Source organism: Hylaeus anthracinus, unplaced genomic scaffold (genome assembly GCF_026225885.1).
Source record: "Hylaeus anthracinus isolate JK02 unplaced genomic scaffold, UHH_iyHylAnth1.0_haploid 3, whole genome shotgun sequence".
NCBI lineage: Eukaryota > Metazoa > Arthropoda > Insecta > Hymenoptera > Colletidae > Hylaeus > Hylaeus anthracinus.
Window position 1 is genome coordinate 8,485,837 of NW_026535284.1, and position 22,682 is coordinate 8,508,518.

At 39.1% G+C, this 22,682-nt stretch overlaps 1 long non-coding RNA gene across 1 annotated transcript; it reads left to right on the top strand.

The window, feature by feature from the left end:
- The first annotated feature begins 20,850 nt into the window (after positions 1–20,850).
- Positions 20,851–21,746, top strand: LOC128893932 (uncharacterized). Its single transcript, XR_008461420.1, has 3 exons — positions 20,851–20,908; positions 21,001–21,098; positions 21,467–21,746. It is a non-coding gene; the product is annotated as an uncharacterized LOC128893932 (long non-coding RNA).
- The last annotated feature ends 936 nt before the right edge of the window (positions 21,747–22,682 follow it).

The following is a 22,682-nucleotide window of genomic DNA, read 5'->3' on the forward strand; positions in this document are numbered from 1 at the left end:
TTTTATTTTCCAATAGAAATTCATTCAAATAGCATCTAATACGTGATTACGAAAACATTGGTGAACGTTTTTATGTATCGAGAGTGAACGAAAGTTCTAGACACTAAAAGTTACAGCAACTGTTTAGAATTCAACGCAGGTCGAAATTTGGATAGACAACTTTTCAACTGCGCAAAATCCAACGGATTACGAGAGACCATTACCGTTAATTTCGAGTAACTCGATTAATTTTGAAACGGCAAAAACTTTCGGTTACTAAATGTACTTCGAGGCAACTCTGTGTAACGAATTTATCAACTGTTTGAGCCGTTGCGGATACATGTATTCAGTAGTTTCATATTTTTCAATCTTTCCTTTCTTAAATTCGTATGATTGAGAATTTCTCTTCTGAAATTTAATTTCTGTTACACTCAGCCTGTGTAACCTTGAATGACCTTCAACTATAGATCATTGAGTAAAATTCATGATAATTTTTAAAAACAAATGTTCTTTCAAACCTCAACTGTTCGTCGCACCAGGAGATATAAATGTAAATACATGAGACACCTTCTAATAAATAAGGACAAAAGAATGTCTAAATTTATTCTTTACAAGCCCCCCAGTTGAATATTATTTACCGAGTACCTCCAAATACGGTTCCATCGATATCGAATTTTCGAAAAGTGATCAAATGGGGAACGGGATGGACAGATTGTCGATAAACCTCGAAGGAGGGCCATTAATCATCGTCTATCTCGGAGTCGAGGTTGCTCGTGCAAATACCGCTGAGATATTCGGCCGATCACGCATAAGTTTCTCGCGGCCACTTCGCCGAGACGTTGACGTTAACTCAAGGAACCCGATCATGTACGAAGAATGAAAATAAAAAGCCACGAAGGGGTGGAGACGGCGTCCTTAAATCAAATATTGACCGTTCATTTATCAACCGATGCCTCGATCCGCGCTAATTAGCTTTTCCTCCTCGTTCCCGGATTCCGTTTCCGTGCCGGCTGGTCTACCCGATGCCTCCAGTCTGACGCTCCTTTATTTATCAGCCGTTTGATCTTGCCGCATTCACGTGGCAATAAGCAGAATGCTTTGTCTCAAGAGTATATTTGATAACGAAGGGCCGCGCCACTCTGGAAGGGCTTGGGGCAAAAATTTCGCGCCCCCTAACATGGGCTATTAATTAGCGTGTGTAGGCAGTGTTTTAATCGAATCATGGCACAATTCATCTTGCAGGTGTTTATATTGGACTAGCTGTACCCCGCGGTTTCACCCGCGTGGAATACTATTCTTATTATATACAACCCCTTTTCACACCTTCAGGGGTTGAATTTTTTAAAATGCTGAAATAGGTGTTTGATTAATTCTATCGAAGAGCATTAAAATGTTGAGCATTAAGATAATGTTGCTTCTGTTATGTTAGTGTCCATTTCGATTAGTTGTAATCATTTAAAGAATTACAGTTTGCATAAGAGAGGTATGGGACATAACACAATGCCAGAATCAGTAGAACTGGCCAGTCGTGGTCAGACACGGTTAGCCAAATCTTTCGATTTATTTTTACGAAAACGAAGCTTCCTATAACGAATATCATTCTTCATTTTCGATTCGTTTTCAAGCAAAGAATCATCCCCTGTTGATGGTGTTATATTTGAGACTAACTGTGCCTTGTGTACATCATAAAGGAAACCTCTGTGCAAAATTTCAACTTTCTAGGTTCAAGGGTTTAGTCTGGACGTTGATTGTAATCAGTCAGGGCTTCGTTCTTATATATATAGATTTTTGATGTGTGAAACGAAGTTGCGAAATTAAAATTGAAATAATCATAAAAACCATACATGAAACAGCAATCTTTGTAATAGAATATAAAGTTAATAATAACATTCTTCGTTCATTGAAACAGGACTAATCCCTTATGATAAAACTGCATTGACATAAACATGGAATGACTCATGTTACCTTTAATTAAAAAACTAAACGAAACCATCGATTCAACCTACTTTCTTTTTCTTGGTAAGAATGTTATCGACGTAATCTTTGAAAAGATGGTTTCAAACAGATACTAAAGTGTATCGATAAATCCTACGGTATCTCGATCATCTGCGTAAATATGTATCATCGTTATATCGAGTATCAGTTAAGAGATTCTGATGTGATAAAAGATTATCATAAGTAATTCGTTTGCTCTTTATCAATCTTTTAGTGAAGAATATTCTTACTAGATGAATTATGAATCTAGATTAATCTAGAAATGAACATCTAAAAACTTCCAAAGGAATTTCACACATTTATAGTCATAGTTATTTCCTCTATTGACGTAACAACCCATCAATCGTCGTGTTTACAACGATTCGATGGAGCGAGATTCTTTAAAGTGAGATTACATCTAAGAAAAACTCGGATAAGATTTACACAAAAGACATATGTGCTTATCGAACACGTAAAAATACTCATCTCTAATCTCCTTTATAAGATACCTGTGACAAAAGGATTTATTATTTAAGTGGAGTGTGTCGTCGCTTTTTTTTTTAGTAACACGATGGTAGTGCCACGAATAATAATGGGCAGAACGTTTGCATGTAACTTCTCGACCGGACCAATCCACATAGCAATAACCGAAAGCAATTGCTTATTAAAAGTATAAAAAACACTACGCAGAGTGTTACAATACCTGTTGGAGTATATAATATTCATTGAAACGCGTAACAGTTATTTTATAAACGGAAATATGAAAATCATGTTTATTCAACTAAAATACCATTTTCTGTATTGCAAGTGAATTACGTACTGGTCTTCATTGTATATTATGGAAATACAAACATGTGCTTATTCAAATTGTATAGACCCGCGACGACATTTAAAAATTCTGAAACATTCAAACGGAATAAATAATTTATCCAATGGACGTATTATAGGTTTATTTACTAAAATATTTGCGAATTTCTTGAAGAATAGATGAATAGTGATGCTTCGCTATTATTTTTCTAAAGCGTCAAACTATTTTTAAATCAACAGTTGCTATAAAATCAAAATAGTACCACTATTTTATCTCCTCATTTCCAAGTTCCACTTGTTCGTTGAACAAACTGTTTCTACCGACAATGATGGTCTGAACCAACACTGACGAAAACATTGCAAATAAATCATCGGTTAATATTCCATCCCGTTTGAAAATTCCTTCGATTAATTCTTTTTTCCTGTATAAGAACTCCTCGGCAAATAATGTGCTCTCCAAATATTTCTACAGACCGATACACGCTTTTGAACCCGCGCGGGTGAATCCCTCCATACTAAGAAACCTCAGGTAAGAGGGAAAGCGCCGTCAGGTAGGCACCGCGAAACATTCGACCAGCGTCGATCGGCGTTACAGTAAACCAATAAACGTCACCTACCCGCCTACAATTCGGATCAACCGCAAGATCGATTATCCGTCTCGCAGACGCGCCTAACAAATATGGCCGACTACGAACCTGGTGGCTGGACGTGCGTTCGCTGGTGCCTCGCGTATGCCCAGGTTGGTGTGTACTCGCGCTCACGGGCACCCACGCACACGTACACACACGCACACGGAACACGTCTCGCGCATAGACAACCCGGTAGTTCTCTCCGCAGCTAAACGCGAACCGGAACCAGCGAAGACACCGGATAAAGGTGGATTTTCGCGAGCCGAAATCGACGTTATAGGAGTTGATGCGGCTACGACTGGCTGGTGATGCAACATAAATTAAACTGCGTAGCTAGCCTGCACACCCCAATCAGCTCCGTGTCCCATGGTCATCGTGCAGTATTATCGGACAGTTGTGCCCGCGTGCGTGTGCGTGGGTGGGCACCAGCGCGGCACGCGGACCAGCCCTGTCGGGGCTCGTGCGTGTACAAAAATTGGCATTGCGCGAGGGTTACCGTCCGGCAACCCGTGCCGATACCGCCATGGCTTGCCCCGCAGTTCGCCAAAAATGCCACCCACCTCTCCAGTTTCGCGATTACGCGTCATCCCTCCGGTTCGCCCTCGGCTACCTTCGCCGCCGCTATCGCGGCCCGACCGCCGTTCGACTGATAACGCGACGCTGTGCTCTTTTTTCGACGAACGCCTCGCCTAGCCGTTACGCCGATCGGTGTTTTTAAATTATGCGCTTTTTACAAGCGACCCCGGCTACGGGGGACCGTTCGATGGTGGAAGACGCTTTGCTCTGTTTGGACCGCCGGATAATGGCGAATCAGAGCATCTATCTGTTACTAGGGTGTTCGTTGGTTGCCACCCTTCGTGGTGGATTCAGCTATGAGGGAAAGGAAGAGAAGAGAAAGTCGAAAGAATATAACGGAGTGGTTAACGGGAGAGTCGAGGGATTCTGGAGTTATGGAATTTAAAGGCTCTGGTACTCTTGAAGACGCTAGGCATTATTCGTGAACGGATCACGAATGATGCTATTTTGCTATATTTTGAACCAAGTGGTAGTATTAGGTGACTCTAGAGGGCTAAGAAGAAAGTAACACGTTATTATGTAACTAATGAACGCCAGTATTCTCCTTCAAAATTACACTCATCGAATGATTATCTCCTTCGATCTAATTTGTTGATTCTGAATGATTACAAAGAGCGTAACGGTTCCAAATTTCGGCGACGTTTCGAGTATTATCGGTTATTGTACGGAAGGAAACCAGGCCGCGGGTGTCCCGTCCGCCCCCTCGCGGGCCAATGTTTCTTGAATATCACGCGGATTCCCAGCAATCACGAACGGCAGATTGGATACGCGCTGAGCGAATTTCGACGCGAGAGACCGCGGCGTCGTTAGAGAATTCGGAAACGGGGTGAAGTGGCGGGCGGCTGGCAAAAGTGGCGCGGAGGAATTTCAATTTTCGCGGCTCGCCGCGTAGAAGCTGATGAAAAAGTCGCGACCGAGCTCCATCGCAATAGAATATTACCCGACCGGTCGCGAGTCCTCCAGGCTGACAAGCATTCCTCGATATCGGCGCGACCGGTGCCCGATCGAGCGCCCCCGAAACTGAGAATCCGCCGGATAGTATTGTCGCTGTGTATGGGGGTTGAACGGTGGGATCGGAGGTGGAAGGAGGGATGAGGAGAAAATTGGCAGGAGAGAGACATCAGAGGGTGCGGGAGAAACGATAGGAATGTCTGCAGAGAGACAGTAAAAAGAGTCATCTTCTTGGAGAGCAATTCTCCTTTGCGGTCTCCTTTGTAGGTTTCTGAGTAATATTTCAGTGGTGACTACAAGGAATGTTGAATGTTAGCGTCATTATTTAGAAAAATTAGCTTCTTTTTTAATATCCTTAACTTTACTACTTCATTAATGAACAAGCATAAATGGTACGGAAAGCACACTTAATTGGAATGAAACGCGAATAAATATATCGTTTAAGTGTCCACCACGAAGAAAAACAAAATTCTATTAGGTTGTCCAGAAAGTGGCAATTTCTAAGAAAAATTCAAAGGCATATAATATATATATATATACATGTATTTATTGAATTACATAGGCGCCATTTTGTTCCACAACCTTTCAGATTCAGACTTATTCAGACCTGTACCACCTACCAAAAATCGACATGGACTTTCCGGACCACCCAATAAATCCTCTTTTGAATAATCCTTCAGAATTGAATTACAACTAGTCTTCCACTTTCAAAATGATTACTATAAAATATTTAGAACAGAGAGTGCCTAACTTGACTTGTCTTATGACCTGACTCATGGCCGAATTAGGCATTGAGATCTCTCCATACGTGCTGAGGCATCCCTCGCGAAAGATGGAGAACAGACAGAGCTGACGATGAAACGGGGAAACACGACGATGGCGAGGAACAGAGGGGGTGGAAGGAAGAGGGAGGAAAAAAATAGCCGTGTAAAGTGCATGCTGTGCGAGTGACCATTGGTCGAGTGCGGAGCAACCGATAGGGTCCAGTCTTTCTCGTTTATCCAATCGATCGAACTGAAAATTTCCAACCCTTAATTAAGATCGCGAGGGCACTTGAGTTTTCAATTAAAAGGGAACTGTCGGTTCCCCGTCTCTCTCCTACTCTTCTTTTGGTCTTTTCTTGTTGTCGCCCTTTCTTTCCCTTGCTATCCAGACTTTTCTGTCGTTCCTTCGACCCCCGTTGGCGTCGTTTTTTCACCCCCTTTCCTCGACTAATTCTTTCTTTCTGATTTTGACTTTCACCACTCTGGAACTGCCGTCTAGGCTCCATTTCAGGATCAAATATTACATTTGAAATATTATATTTGCAATTTCAAACATTCTTTGCGACTAATCTCTTAACCCTTTGCGGTCGTATTAAATTTAAACATACAGTTATAATATAGTTATAATATAGTACTCTTTACTTCTATTTCTTTAATTCTCTAATTAATTTAATTAATTTTTTTTCAATTTTCTATTAATTTTTCTCTCCCATAAGTCCACAAAGTGTCCATTTTGGAAGGCCATCTTTCTCTTCGAACAAAGAGCAACCAAAAGCACCATCAACGTTAGGCTCGTAATTCGGTGCATTTCGAGACTAATTTGCCAGTAGCCATCAGAAAATTTAGCTTTGATTCCGCTGACGAGCTCTTTGATACTATGTTTAGATAATAGACGGATCATTCTATTGTATTCTAACGGGTTTTCATACCCAATTCCAATATCACGTGAAACCCGCCAGCAGCCTGTACAGTATTCATAACGGATATGTACATACATTAATGATTGTCCGTAATATTTTCTCTGATTCTATTAACCGTGAAACGATGTTTAGGCTCGTATCCATTATGCTACCAAATTGTACATGTACCTGTTCAAAATTTTGTAACGGAATGGAATCAAGATGGGTAATAATGAATGTGTGGAAGAAACAATTGCAATTGATCATTATTATGTCAATTGTTGTGGTCTTTTATCAGGATAAATACAGAAATACTTAAATTTTATGAATGTAATAAATGTAATAGAATATTACATAATAAAATATTGTCCTACAACAAGATATCAAAGGATATTAAACCTTAATTAACGCTATATATTCCTTTTAATGAAGATTATCAAAGGATGCAACCAGTCTGGAATGATCTAAAATGATGTGCAGTTTGTCTCCAAACTTTTTCTAATTTACGACGATAAAGAACTTTATTAGCAGCTCCTACAGACAGACAAATACGTCGGACAGACCCAGACGATGTCCTCGATATTTGTTTAGAGCGCAACAATATCATCAATCGCGACATTCCGTTTCGGAATGCAGCGTTGCAAACACAGAGAGGGGCGGTCAATGTACGCCTACAGGCTGCAACCCGGCGAACAAACAGTCACGAAAGGAGATAGCTCGCGGGCGTGCCCGAAAAAATGTTCACTAAAAAACAGTGTCGCTCGCGAGTGCGGAATTTTTGCCATTTTTTATCGATATTTTTTGAATTTTTCATTTTTTCTCAACTTTTTCGCCTCATTTCATTTTTTTTTTTTTTCTACGTTCGGGCCTTCTTCGCACACACAACGCGAAATTTCGTTGCGAACGTTGGACGGCTTCTTCGCGCTATCGATCTCGTTAGGAATCCCCGTTACCGACCTTTGCCACTTACCAAATTTTTCTGCGCAAAGCATATGCGCGACGGACGCTCGGTACGAGCGCGCGTCGACAGGTGGCGCCAGCCGCCTGCTTAAACAGCGGTCAAAGTGTTGTCCGCGAATTTCGCGGGAATCGCCGCCCCCGCGGCAAAACTGTTGGCCATGTTTCGCCACCGCCGGTTTCCAGGTTCCAGCTTCGCGTACATTGAAACGGTATACTTATTATGCGCGTAACGTTCGATGAATTTCATGCGAATAAACGGGCACGAATACGACCTCTGCGCGTACGACTGTAAGAGAAAACAAATCGGCTGGTCGGATTACTGGAAAGGGAGCTCGACCCGATTCATTCGTTTGCCGGTCGACTGATTCGACCAATTCCAGGTATCCAGTGCGTCGACCAATTTTTTCTACCGAATCTCGCGACCGAAATGACTGCTACCTACCCGTGACGTTGGTCGGTTCGTGGTAACGCTTGGTACCTGAGAAACGCTTTCGGTGAGGCGCAGATTGATGTAAATTTAGGATGAAAATGTAGAATCGAGTAGCTAAGACAGTAGGAGCTTCCGAAGGTCCTTGGTATATCCAACATCGGTCTCTCAAATTCTGTAAAATGACAAATGACGATTATTGCAAGTACGGGACGAAGTGCGTATTCTGGAATTCGAATTTAAATTACGATTTATTTACGTAACATCGAGAGTAATTAAATTGTTATAACGCGTGTTAATCGAATCGATCTGGAGTTGTTGACTTCTGCCTCGCAATTAAACGTATTATTAAATGAAAATTTGTTGCCGGCCGGTTGAATAAAATAATTCGAGGAATTGTATCGAGAATTGCTTCCTTATTCGATGAACGGGACGATGGTATCGACGTTGAAACGGTGGCCCTCTCGTTCGGCATTCATCGCTGAATATTTCCTAGGGGCACGCGGTTGTTCGGTAACTGCTGTAAAATACAGTTTACCGGTTACATCGTTCCGGCAAAACTACACACACTGTCCTTTTTAGATTTTGCTCCCCCATAAACTGAACCGCGCCGCGCCTGATGCGAGATAACCGTGCATGCATTCGAGTAGAACAGTCGTGCCAGTTTACGATCTTTTCGCGTTTTAGTGGCGTATTTAACGAAAACATGTTCAGCTACCCTGTCTCTTTTTTAGCGCAACAATAATGCGACCAAGATTTAAAAGCGCATCGTCGTGCCGTGGCTTGTTATTCTTTTCGATCTCATCGGGCGATTCTTGGAACCGAGATGAATATTTCAACCTGGCTGGAATAACTCTAATCACGAATTGCGTGTCAAGAAACGACTAACGCGGGGTCACTGTCTGTCACGAGAAAGTAAATTATTATTAGATTTCAGATACTAATGGACATCTATGTTAATTTAGATTTTTTTTTGTATTAATAGGAGAAGCTACATTGAATATCTTTAAGAAAATGTTGTTAAGTATTGCTAGATCATAGAAATGTCTCTAGAAACAGACAAAACAAGTAGAAATAAGGAAAACGATTATTTATTATATAACAAATTTAAAAAATTCGTTACAATAATTCTTTCATACTTGAATTTATCTGAATTCTTTCTACGTCATTCCTCTAGGTACATACCCTTCGACCTATTCAACAAGTTCGCTTTTCTTCGTTGTTTATTCTCCAAAAATTTTCTTTCGCTAATCAAGTAAGCATTGTTCGTTCCGAAATAACCTACTTAATCCCATCAATAATCATTGCCGCTTAAAAGCAGCAGCCGGATGGTGGCTTCGGAGAAAACTCGACTTCTGACAGCTCGTTAATTTTTGAAAAGCCTCACTTTCGTAGACCGAGCGTCCAGGACGCCAAGAGTCGTTGTCCAGGTCGCATTAAATATACAGGACGCATCTGAACACAAAACCCTAGTATTTGCTCGTGGCCATTTATAATCGGCCAGTCTTGCCGCGGCTACTTAGCGGATATTTTACAGTGAAAAGGCGCCGCGTCGGGGGACACGGTTCAAAAGTTCACGTGAAAAACAGCGTCAGGAAATTGCTAGGAAATGTCCGCGGCTGGAGGAGAACGGAGGGGGCGGATGGCTGCCCTTTTGGACGACAATCGCCCTTACCCTCGTCCATCTAATAGCCTAAACAGGAGGAAGAAAAGGCTTTAAAAGGCCGACTCGTCAACCGGACTTGCAAAATGCTCGCGTTATTCGTAGCTTTCGGTGTATATATTTTCCTCTCGAGGAAATTAAAGGCCAACCCTTGGGTATCTTCGCTTCTGTTCAAACTCGCGACCACCGATGACTCTATTTCGTTCGCTGAACCTCGTTTCTGTCACTCTACTTGAGAAATATAGATACTTGTAAGATTTTTTCATATCTACGATACTTTAGGTATTATCGCTTTGTAACGGTTTAGCTGTCTCACCCTGTGTAATCGATTCGATTCGCATACCTTCAGTCGGTGAACGAAAGATGTTCTTCGCACTTAAGATTTTTTTGTGTGGCTGTTCCACGCGACGTTCCGATGGACCATTCAAGATGGACAGTAAAATCGAGATTACACGAGGAAGTATACAACTCGTCTACGACTTTCGTCTCCGCCACCTCTAGCAGTTGTATCATTGTAAGGTCGATGCCTTTTATCGCAGATAAAGGTTATTACCCAGCACCCCATCCTGAGAGATTCACCGAGAGACGTAACTTTAACTCTCAACGCTCACCCTTACCCAGTTTATTTCTTTTCTGTTCGCGATCAGTACTATTTCTCCGAGATTGAAGAACTTTCACGCGTTGGTTCAACGTCGACAAGCTTAAATTTTTAACTCTCCAAAGTATCGCTTCGTGTTCTTTATATTTGAATTCTGTAGTCTCTGTTTCATATTCGAATTATATAATCTCATTTCAAGATTTTATTAGACTTTAATAAACAGTAAAACATATTGCAAAATAAATTGCAACGTAAATGATAAATATTCCTAAAAGGTAAGCAATATGCACGCGGTTGAGTTAACGTAAATGCTCTTCTCAGAGACGCAAAAAAATTCCAGTAATAAGGATACTCTGACCTAACGAAGTTAAACGCAATCTCTCATATTACGCTGCTCGGCTTAGCGAACAAGTCCCGGAAGAAATTAAGAAAAACTGTTCTACGCGCGTGAAACGAGAAAGTGGTGCGAGGGAACGGGCACGTGTAATATTTAAAACGCCTCAAAGGCGATGTAACGACAATGGACGCGTAAAACGTTCTTCCGTTGGCAACTTCATCCAACACCGAACTCGTTTCGTTTTTCGCACCGTTTCGTACATCTTATATATTCGCACATTGGCTCCGATGCAATTTTCCATCCAAAGGTGAAGCTCTACATGATTCAAACGAACGCATATATAAATATTTACTTTAACGCGTTTTTCTCAAAAGCACAATTTCAAATTTGCGAAAAACATAGAATTATCTTCTGGATTGTATTCCACGTTTGGTGTTTATAATAAATTACATTGGACAATTGTGGTGGGTGATTTCAATAGGTAAATGGTTAAAATAAAGATTCTGATTTAATTCAGTCAGAAAATTAAAATTAATATATTAGGTTGTCCCAAAAGTTTCTTTCGTAATTTGAACTCAATTATTTTGTGTCGCGGTGTTTAGAGACGTTGATCGTCTTTCTCTCGAATCAGGCCCGCCAGAGGAAACGGAACTGACTTTGTAAGTCAGTTCCATTTAGTTCAAATAATTATTTGGCAGAGTCAAACTTAGACTTTGGAAATCAAAGGGAGTTTGCTTTCTTTGATTTCCACGGTTTCGTACTTAGTATTAAGCTCGTCGACTCTACGTAGAGTATGCATCTATGTGTGTAGACTCTATGTAGAGGCAGTTAGAAGGAAGTTTAATTCCTTCTATCTCCGGGTCTCCAGTCGCAGCAACCTCCACGTGGTGAGACCTGGTAATCGGTATTATTCGTGACGAACAATACTTGGTCGCGAGTAATACCGAGCTAATGGCTGCGAACTTGGAATAAGATCTTTAGATAGAAAAAGTGTAAAGTGCAAAAGTGTGAAGTGTAAAGTGCGAAAGCGAAAAGTGTGAAAGTGCAACGTGAGATTAGATTTAGATCAGCAGGAATATAATTAGTTTTCAGAAAAATTCATTTGTATAAATTACGTATTAACATTAATATATTTCTACTGCAAAATGGTAATCAATTTTCACGACAAGTTGTGTATTTAAACTACAAATCAAACTACGACGTACGTATTTTCTGAAATTTCGTTTTTTTTTTTTTGCATTACAAAATTATGCTATTTGTAATGTACTTACATTTTGTGCGAAACGAGATCCTTAAACCCGTATAATCTAAGAACTGGAAAACATATGTGTACCGTTCCTAATAAAACAAAGGTGTGTATTATAAGTGTTGATATTCAGTTCTTTAGTAATATGTTCCGAGAATGTTTGCGCATTTTGAACTGTATTACAGCTGTATTACTGAAAACAGCGAGAGTGTCAAAGGAAAGTCGTTGACTCATTAAATCACATCTTTCGCTGCAATGCCTGCGAATTTGAATATCGTTATTTAATATCCTCGGCGACATTAAATATTATTAATACAGGCCCGGGTAATAAATTAATAACGCAGAAAGCGCGATTAAAACGGGCCGGTTAATTGATTACCGCAACGGTTAAATAAAAAATGACGACCGACGAATGGCAATAAACAGTAATTTACTTTAGAGCGCGCGGAGACCATCAGGATCAAGAGTAAATTGCGCGGATTCCATATCGGTGACGATTAAAAGTATGGAAATCAATCATTATATGTAAATAACACTCGGCGAATAAATTCGATAATTTATTAATCAGCAATTGTGTCGGTTTTCAATACGGAAAGATTGCTGCCTCTCGCGTTTACCGCATATTCCCGTAATTGTTCAATACCACCAACCACGACGACGTCGATAATAATTATACCGTTATTATTGTTATTATCATCGTGATTATTTTTATTGTTACCTCTAAGCGGCTTTGCGTGTCCATATTATCTGGCCGGCTGGAACTAATGATACCGTTGACCGTAGGAAATAAAGAAATGGAAAAGGGGGTGACGAAAAGCGTGCGACATGGTTATCTGTTGCATAAGAGGATTTTTCGACTGAAAAAAGCCAGGATCGAGAGCGCGACGTGGCTTTACTCTTGCAGTCTCTTGCGGTTACTTGCTCCGAGCATAAATCTTTTCTGCACGGAACAGAGACGGGGTGAGCCGCGGTAAGAAAAGAGACAACTCCTTCCGTGTGTTTGCAGAGGTAAAATTTGTATTCCGAGTAATGAATAATACACAGCGTGTGAAAATAAAATTTCTATTTCGAGTAGGAATTAAATTTCCATTTTAAATGTTTTCTTACGTGTCTTCAAATTTAGATTCGAATTGAATTTCCATTGGAAGCATTTTCTTGTAGATTTGCAATTTTAAATAATAGCGAAATTTACATTGTACGTATTTTCATACATGGCTTCATTCTTAAATAAAATAAAATTTCCTTTAACGAGTAATTCAAGTAATACAAGAATTAAAAATTCTACTAGTACGTCTAGTAAGTACATATAATAACTTGTACAAGCGTCTAATCCGTTAAACAACGATACAAACCAACCAAACGAAGAGAAGAAATTGCTCGATAATTCCTGGAATGCAAGCTGTTGCTGACATCGATAATGAGAACTCGATTATCGCAGCGCACGAGCGGAAGTGGATATAAAAGAACCGGCGCGAAAATTGCCTGCGGTTCGATGGCAAGCCTTCGGATGAGCCGTTCACGTTGAATCAAATCCGCGTCGCAAGAAGAAGGCGACGACCCGTAAAATGAAACGACGAAGTGCCCGAAAAAACCTCGTAAAGCTTTCCCTACCGCCGAGGCGAAAGCTGCCGACACGCTCGCCAGCTTTTTCTCTTTCTCTCCACTCTGACAAGTTGGCCCAAGTACGTACATCGTATCGCGCTAACCGTAAAAAAGAATCATGAAAACGCGCTACTCGCTCCGGAGAAATAAACTCCCTGGCAGTTGTTTCCTCGTTTATTCGGGACTGGCCTGAGCCGAACTTGGGGAAACTCGCGGGAGACGCGAGTAAGGGTGCCCACCAACCCTGACAATCTTTACGATCGAAACGTTGTCGCGTGATCGATCATTTTTTTCACCGAGATTCCTATCATTTTATCGCGTTGATCGCCGTATCCACGACAAGGAGCGGTACTAAAGTAATTACAGAAAAGATATATTTTGTTACATATTTATTATACTTCCTATAAATTTTATTAAAAGTGTCCAGCTTCAGAATTTTATTATTTTCGTCGGTACTCGGTATTAGAAATGCAAAATTTCTGTCGGGTCGCGAATGTGTTAAAACGAACAGGGAAGATACAAGTCACGTTTAGAATTTTCAATTGCAAACTATTCAGGCAAGGTGGATTTCGTTCTTCCCGTTTTGACTACCAAATAAAGGCGTTCCGCAAACTCGATCCTTCTTCAAAGGCAGTGTATCCTCTCCATTAGACGAGAAGCGTGGAAGTAAACGCCACTCCCTTTCACGATTTTTAATTGTATTCCATCCCGATGTTGTAGAACACGAGTTCGTGGAATTTGTTGTACTTTTTATTGGACTCTTTGTTACCGGGCAGAGGTGCGCCACGAGGATTATCTTACATGGATCGCTCGAGCGACAAGAATAGATTCGAGACTCTTGTCCGTGTATCGTTAACCCTTTGCGTTCCTATGTCGAGTGATCCTCGACAAAAGTGTACTAAAAACAGAAAATCTGGACCGCAAAGGGTTAAGGCTTGGCATCTAAGAGACTATTTATTGTTCGATGCGATCCTCTTCAGGTGTCGCGAAAGAAATATTTCCTTAAAAAGGAAAATCAACAATAATTCCTTTTCCATCGACGAATCCTGATACAATCGGGTGGCACATGTGTCGCGGCAATTCGCTCTATCATGGGAATTGGCCGAGGACCGTAAAACAACGTCTAGCCGTCGTAGCAACATAGTTTCGGTTAATTCGCGCAGAGAAGACGCGTATCTCCACAGCGATCGTCTCCACTTTGGCACTCGAGGGTGGATGCATCGCGTGCCCCCTGCTCGAATGGTCAGCTGGACCCTCGTACACGTAAATCACGGCGGTGCCGCAGATCCAATTATCAAATTGTCCGCCACTTCAGCCGGAGTCGAGAGAACCGACCGAAGTGTCGACGAAATAGAGAGAAAGAGAGAGAGAGAGAGAGAGAGAGAGAGAGAGAGAGAGAGAGAGAGAGCAAATTTAGAGCGGAAGGAGAGGTGTCGAGCGATACTGCTCGAACAGGGGCCAGAGAAAAGCTGGAAAATCGAGGCGAAGACGAGCCTGACAAGGGGACTTCCCCGATGGGTCTGGACAATATTTGAACGAGCCTCGGTATAGCGATAGAGCTTGAAATGCCGAAGATGTGTAGTTTCGGAAACTTCTGAGTAATAGTTTGGAAGATATTTGAGGTCGAATACAAAAGAGTTTCACACCTGCCGCATTATAAGTAGACTGCGGAGCTTTATGCATTTATAGGGAATTTGAATGTGCAAGAAACTATAAAATGCAAACAATATGCAAGATTATAAAAAATGAAAGTAAAGTTCATGTTACAATATTTGCAGAATAAATGAAATTCCTATTTAGGTTCGATTTTTATAAGCAGTCTTCGCAGATTCGTAGTCTAATTCTAAGAAATGTCCATTATAGTTGATCGAGTAGGTTTCTGCAACCGAAATGTTGTAAACCTAGTGTTTTTCTCTTGAAAGTATATCACAACGTTCTAATAGACATGTATCCATCGTTAATATATGAAAAGAAATTTGGTTAACCAATTCTGACATTGACCGTGTCGTTGAAAGAAGCTGAAATGATTGAAAAAAAATTCTAATTCAAGAATTCCGATTTAAGAAATCTTTCCCTACACCCTTTGCCCTTTTGAATAAATTCGTACCTGTGATTCTGAAACGTCCAGTACACTGAGAAGCAAGGAGGAGACGACAGGCGAAGCTTAAGTGCCGTAGAAACGCTAACTAAAAGAGCAATAGATCCTGCAGGGGCAAAACCGCTAAAGACAGCTCGACGTTAGCAGCGAAAATTTATCACTTAAGTGACTAGGAAGCACGCGAACCCTAGGGCGTATTTCGCCGTCAGATAAGGTGATAGGTCGATAAGAAGAACCGAGGAGGTACTGGCCGTAAACACTTGAGATATTCAATGATAGAAGAGACAATCGAAAGACGACAAGGTGATCATATGCACCTACCAAGAGAAATGATCGCGTACTATTGGAGTAGAATTTATCCAAGACTCCGTAATTGACATAGATGACACAGATAGCGATTGGAATCTTTGTAAAATTCGATAGGCTGGGATTTGTCGAAACTACTGATAAGAGAATATGTGGTAAACAAGCTATTTTGCTTGAGTAATTCCATTAACAAACTGCCACTGGGAAAACAGTACGAATTTAGTGAATATCGTAGCAAAAAATTATTATTCGTTAGTAACTTTAATAATTAAATTGTGAATCTTATAAAAGTCTAGTCTTTCTTTTTCCTATAAGTAATATTTAGTCTGTGTATCCAAATTACAGTGCCCACGGATTATTACCATTTTTTATAAATCATTCAACCCTAACCTACTTTCTAATTTCTTTATTAATTCTTTCACTTACGTGGCACGTGTAAACAGCGTAATTCTTTTCCTAACGAAAGCAGACACTTGCACTAATTTTCCCGACACGATCAACGTTTCCTTAGGGCTAAGGTGCCGCGTGTACCGGAAAACGGTAGTTAGGTCGGAAACATAAACCGGATTTGCGTGTAGAACCAACAGTGAACCCTCGGCACGCAATTTTAATACAGACATCGTCTTAGAGGTGAAGTTAATTCAGTTACCGTGCACGCAATATTCTAATCGTCAGCAACAAGTTAACTGCCTAGAGAAAGTCGTTTCAAGTAAAAATTCGACACCCTTCTATGATAATTTCAAAGCCGCGTTACTCTTATTAATCCCGTCCGACGCGCTTTCAAGTCTCTTGAACTCTAAAAATTTGTAAACAGAATTAGAAAGCAGCTAGAACACGCTGCGAAGCACTGAAAAATTCTGTTTCTAAACGACGAGTCTACTTTTCAATTTAACGAGCTACATATTCGCTTTTTTAATGACGGAAATTAGTCTTTCATGAATTTTCGTTTTTGAGCACCAGCACTTTCGTTTGATTATAGATGAATTACACGTATATTCATCATCGCGAATGAAGGTTGCCAGTGAATGATCGAAAATGTTAATATAAGATTTATCATATATTTATGAGATTTATGAAATTTATTAAGGAGCAAGCAGTCATTTTTGCACCTTTGAAATATTTTGTACAATGTTGTATGCGATACGATATTGTTATCATTACTACAGTTATTAACAGTAAAGATTTCGTGTCAACAAGGAAGGACTTGACGCTATCTTAGCAGATTAAATATTACTTTTACATCGAATGCAGCAGATTACTCTGAAGATCTTATTTATATCATCACCTCGACCTCGGGAAAAGTTATTCCGCGTATAGCAAACAATTCCTCGCGAACGTGACGTATTCAATCATTTTTCCAAACCCTAAGAACACGAGACTGTTCTCGGAAAAGATATCACAGAATCAGTTTATCGCTTCTTCGAAAGTGACCCTGATTTTAATAGCCATCGCTTCGCTCTGACGAACGAACCATCTATAGACATCATACTCTTCTCCCAGATTTAATGGATGCATACACATGCAACTCATGCACCACAAGTGCACTCTATTCGTCTCGAGATAACCTCGGCGTACTGGTGACCCTGCATCATCATCTAGCTCTCCGTCGTGCACTCGAAAAACCGTTAATAATCTTTGGGAATGTCCAACTGATAATAGAAACGTTCATTGCTATCGATGAGGTTCATTGCTATGCATGAATACAAAGGATTTTTCAAATGGTCCATTAAGATTTTGTTTTTTTACTAAGAAAATAAGGGATGGACACTTAAACGTCATCGTGTGTACTTCCACTTAAAATTAAATAATTAAATACAGCGGGTGTAGAATGTATTCGTACACCGATCAATTTCCAAAAAAAAACTTTTGTGTAAAATTGTAGTTTATTTAACTTCTTTTTTTATAATCAATGATATTTTACATATTCTCGGAAGTCTCTAAGCTAGATACAGCCCTAACAACATTTACTAGTTAATATATTTTGTGAAATTAACAAAAACAATGCGAAAAGTAGAGGTAAAAGTATAGGAGCAATTAGTACTTGTACGATTGTTGTTCGAATACTAATTTACAAATTTGTTTTTTTCTTGTTAGTTTCGCAACTTATATAAATAGCTATCTCTTTTTTGTAAAATATCTATTCTAGAAATTTCCGAGAATATGTAGAATGTCATTGTCAATAAAAAATAAGTTAATAAATTACAATTTTACACAGTTTTTTTGGAAATTAATCGGTGTACGAATACTTTCTACGTCCACTGTATGTTCACACTATTTGAACGTTATCGAAAATTCTGTAATATTTACAGTTGCATAATAATATTCCACCAAGAACAAGACATGAAATTATACAACAAGAAAATATCTGTGAAACGTTTGAATAGCATTACATTATAATAGACAGTAGTAGACCACATGGGGAAACTATAAATTTTGTATTGGGATTCCATTGTGTATTTCAGCAATTCGTATCCGTAAGGGCTGTTCGCTTTCAAAAGCGCGTCAGGATTCAATGCAATTGAAGAACATGATTGCAATCGAAATACGTTAATTGGCGTTCTGTTAAGCTCCAACAAGCATAAATAGAGTTACATGCAAAATTAATTATTGGGATGGAGGGAATCTATCTCAAAATTTCGATTTTTTACAAATTTTAAGCATTAAATACGTTGTACAGATACGTTGTACAGATTATACAAAATTACACCCTAATAATCATACTTTCATCTATTCATAGTTACATAGCCCACAGATTAAAGTTATTATAACAAAAAAATCGAGGCTTGCTTACACCTTAACACTAACAACACATCGATAATTGTCGGTAACATTTCACTAGCCTCGACTTCTCGATGCATCGAAATAATTGGACCATTTAATTATCGCGTCGATAAAACGACTTGTCGTACATTTGTTTGGTGATTATCAAAACCGCGCTCGATAAATGTTTTAACTGTCTTCATTGTATTAAATTGCAAGCAATGATGCACTTAATCAGGCATGTTTATCAGTCAGAGGGAAATATTATTCGCGGTTAACGGAGCCCCGGTGTTACACATATTTTATAACAACAAACCGTGTTTACGCGTAACGTCTAATTATCGGTTTAAGCAGCTCATTGAAACCTGCGTGGGGAAAATTGAAAAATAGGTTGTCTCTCGCGCACAGGTAGCCAACACTTGAAGGTGAAACGCACTTCGGTGTTTGCGTTTTCCTGTACAAACGTAAATATAATACGCGCCGCACGATAAAATTTCGATAATATAAATGATATTGGATTTCGCCGTTCAGTTCACGAAACCTTTACAAATAATCTACCCCGTTACTTGGAAACATTCAGCGATCCGTTATTTCCGTAATTTCCTTTTTTTTCATTTACCCCTGAGTTTGTTTAAACCTCTCGATATCCTCATTTTTAATTTCGTAAAAATCCTATCCGATCGTCTGATATCGCGCGGCGTTTTCATTGAAAAATTCAATTTGCGATTTAAAATTGAAAATGAGCACGAAAACACGTACTCACCGATTCGATTTGGAGCGGTGAGGATACGAGGCCACGCGGAATCGCTTTGGAGTTCTTTTCCGGCAGTGTATTGTAATTTTCATTGCGATGATATTTAAAATTGTGCTTCTGGAGTTAATTTACTCGGTGCTTTATAATCTGTGAAGGAATTGTAAGATGCTGCATACGTCCTTCCTAAAGATTAAAAATAACTCTTTCGTACTTATCTGTTCTTCGTTAATTATTACTGACGGAAGTATTGCTATAACGAATTCGGAGTACACATTTTAACCCCACGTGTCAGGAATTAGAAATATAATACATACTTTCACATACACGTGCATTAGCGTCTCAAATTTCATGGATTGTATCAACGCGTGAAATCGGAGAATGAAAAATAAAAAAAAAAAAAAACCGACTCGAATGGTCCCCGATTTTTGGCATTTTTGTGAAACATTGAAAATATCGAATATTCACTTACCAATTTGTAATTTGCATCACACCACTGATTCCGGTCCTGTTAGTGTCCACTTTATCGCACTTTGAATTATCGAAATATACATATGTATATTACATTACGAAGAATTCTCACTTTTGTGTTACTACTTATTTGTGAATCTTCATTCTTTTAACGAACGAAGCTCAACAAAAATTACTGTTGTTTGATTTAACAATTTGCGTTCCTCTTCAGCGTCGATCGTGAGCAAGCGTCACCTTTAACTGTTACCAGAGGCCTAGGCGTACAATTATCGATGTACGAAAATAATGTTCTGCCTAGAGGCAAGATCGCTCGCAGTATTGAGCAAAAAAAAAAAGGGCAGCAGTCGCGGTCGATGGTTTCCATCGGGTTCCCGAAAATATCTGGACGAAGAGGTGTCTCCCTCGGGGTAGGACAATTGAATCAATTTAGAGGACGGGTTTGAACGACACGCGAGCGCGTTACACGCCATGTGTTTTGAAATATTACGCCTGTGTTACGCCAATTATCGTCGACAGGCCGCGAAAACCTAATGGACGATTACGGTTAACATCAGAACGCGTTATTTTCCAGGAACTCAAGCACGGTCGACCCAGATTGCCAGCGAAACTTACATGTCCTTTGATGACGAATAATAATTAACAATAATTCAATTACTCGGTTTTCGATTTGTCTTCTACCAATTCGCCATACACATCGAACACCTAAGAATAAAATTGAGATCTCGGTATAGTCTATAGCGACCGAAGTCGTTGAAAATTCTGTCCAAGAACGTAAACAACACTTTTCGCTATCTCAAGGAAAATTGTTCGATTAAGATATGGCTCGATGGGTGGTTTGTATTTTTATAAATATCAGCAAAACAAGAGCGTTTACGTAATTTGTTTATTCGATCGTTCCTCACAATGTTTAACCGATCGACGAATCCTGATAAGGTATAACATCATCGGCGACAAACGCAAATAGTGCGTGGCCTTATGTCTCATCAAGGTGCAATAGTCATTGAAAAATAAACAAAGTTTTATCGTCCGATCCGTTGGTCGATCATATAAATACAGAGGTCTTCTCCAACCTGATCACATACCTACCAGCATTATCCAACTAATCGAAAGGTGAGCTTTAAACTTGGGTGAACATTTATTAACGAATAAGAATATTCGTTAGAATAGTTTGTAACTAAATACTGATTATCTGTTTGAATTAGCGATAACTCGAACGAAAATGAGAAAACAAATTGCAATTCTGTGCGTTGCTCTTCTGGTTGTTACCCTTGTCGACGCCTGCAAACCTCCTGGATTACTCGTAAGTGAATATGTTAATTATTTATCGATAACTTTCATATTTAAAGGACTGCTTTAATCAGTTATATTTGTGGTGTAATTCGTTGGTGATTGGATATGAAAACTTAGTAATTCTTTGGAGTCCAGTAGTTATTTATTATTCAAAATTATCTATTGTTGCTCAATGACCTACTGCGTCTAGTACAGCAGCTTTTATGTAAGACCATTATTGAAATATTGAAATAGAAAAATGTTTTGATGGACAGTGAAATGAATATAAAGATTCCAGATAAATAATTCTCACAATTAATTAGAAACCAATGAATTCTCTGTTTGTTTGTCATTTCCCGTGGATATGAATGACTAATTCTCAGGTGTAATTTGTTACAGTGCACTGAAGACAAAGACTGCTGTGCACCGATGGTATGCAATCCATGGGCAGGCCGATGCACCAAGAAACCAGCACCACCAGCTCCACCAGCTCCTTCATCCTCAGCTGCAATACAAGAGAATCCAGATGAACCACTAGCATAAGCAGCAATAAATGACCGACTGATCAATATTATTTTACCTTCGTAGGCCTACGAAATAATCTTCGAACCCACTTACCTCAATGTATATTATAAGTCTTTTCAGAATATAGTATGGCTAATACATCATTCCAAAAATATATTTCGTTCAGCGTTATGATTTTCCTTATCCACGTTTTTACCAGTTTACTATCACTTATTTGTGTATAGTACAACGAATTAAAATTAAAAGCAATATTCATGGATTTAGGCATTTGTTATTTATTCAACAATATCAAACATCAATAATTGACATAGAACGGATATGGTTTATTTTTTCCACATACAATAGTAATTTTTACTGTTATCTTTTGTTAGCTTTTGTTAGCTATGACTCATTTGTTGTAATAAAATTGCTATTTTTACTTTTATCTTCTTATCTCTATTTTAATTCCATCATTAAACGTCAGAAAAATGTATCAGTTGCGTAAACTTTGAATGCAAGCTTAGTGGGTTGTGCATAACTTTAACCAATGATAGTATGACACGTGTGTTATCTGCTCTATAAATACAAGAAAGGAATTTTGATCATTTATCAGTTCACGTTGGCAACATCTTTTGATAAGATATTTTTAATAAACAAACAGCACTACTTTGAATATTGTCCTCTACTTAAGATATATCATGCCGATTTAAACTTTATAAAAAATTGACAATAATATTAATTATTAATTTTATTTTACCTGGAAAATACTGAATTTCTATACGAGTGCTTAGAAATTATTGATACAAATAATTCAATTTTATCTCGTTTTGAAAGAGCATCGTTTATATTGTGCTATTCCATATAAATTGCTGTGTAATTTTGGTCCAACCGAAAAGTAGATAAGTTTGTTCGAAAACATAAAACTAACATGTGGAATGGGATGTTTTGGTTCGAAAATTCGAGTTTTGGAGTATGTACCTACTTGACTACGACACGTAACAACGATCGACGTTGTTGATGTTTATTCGTCAGCATGGTAGAATTATCGTATTACTATTTTTTTATGAGAGAGTTGAAAAATGTTTATAATCAAAATAATGAAATTCGATAA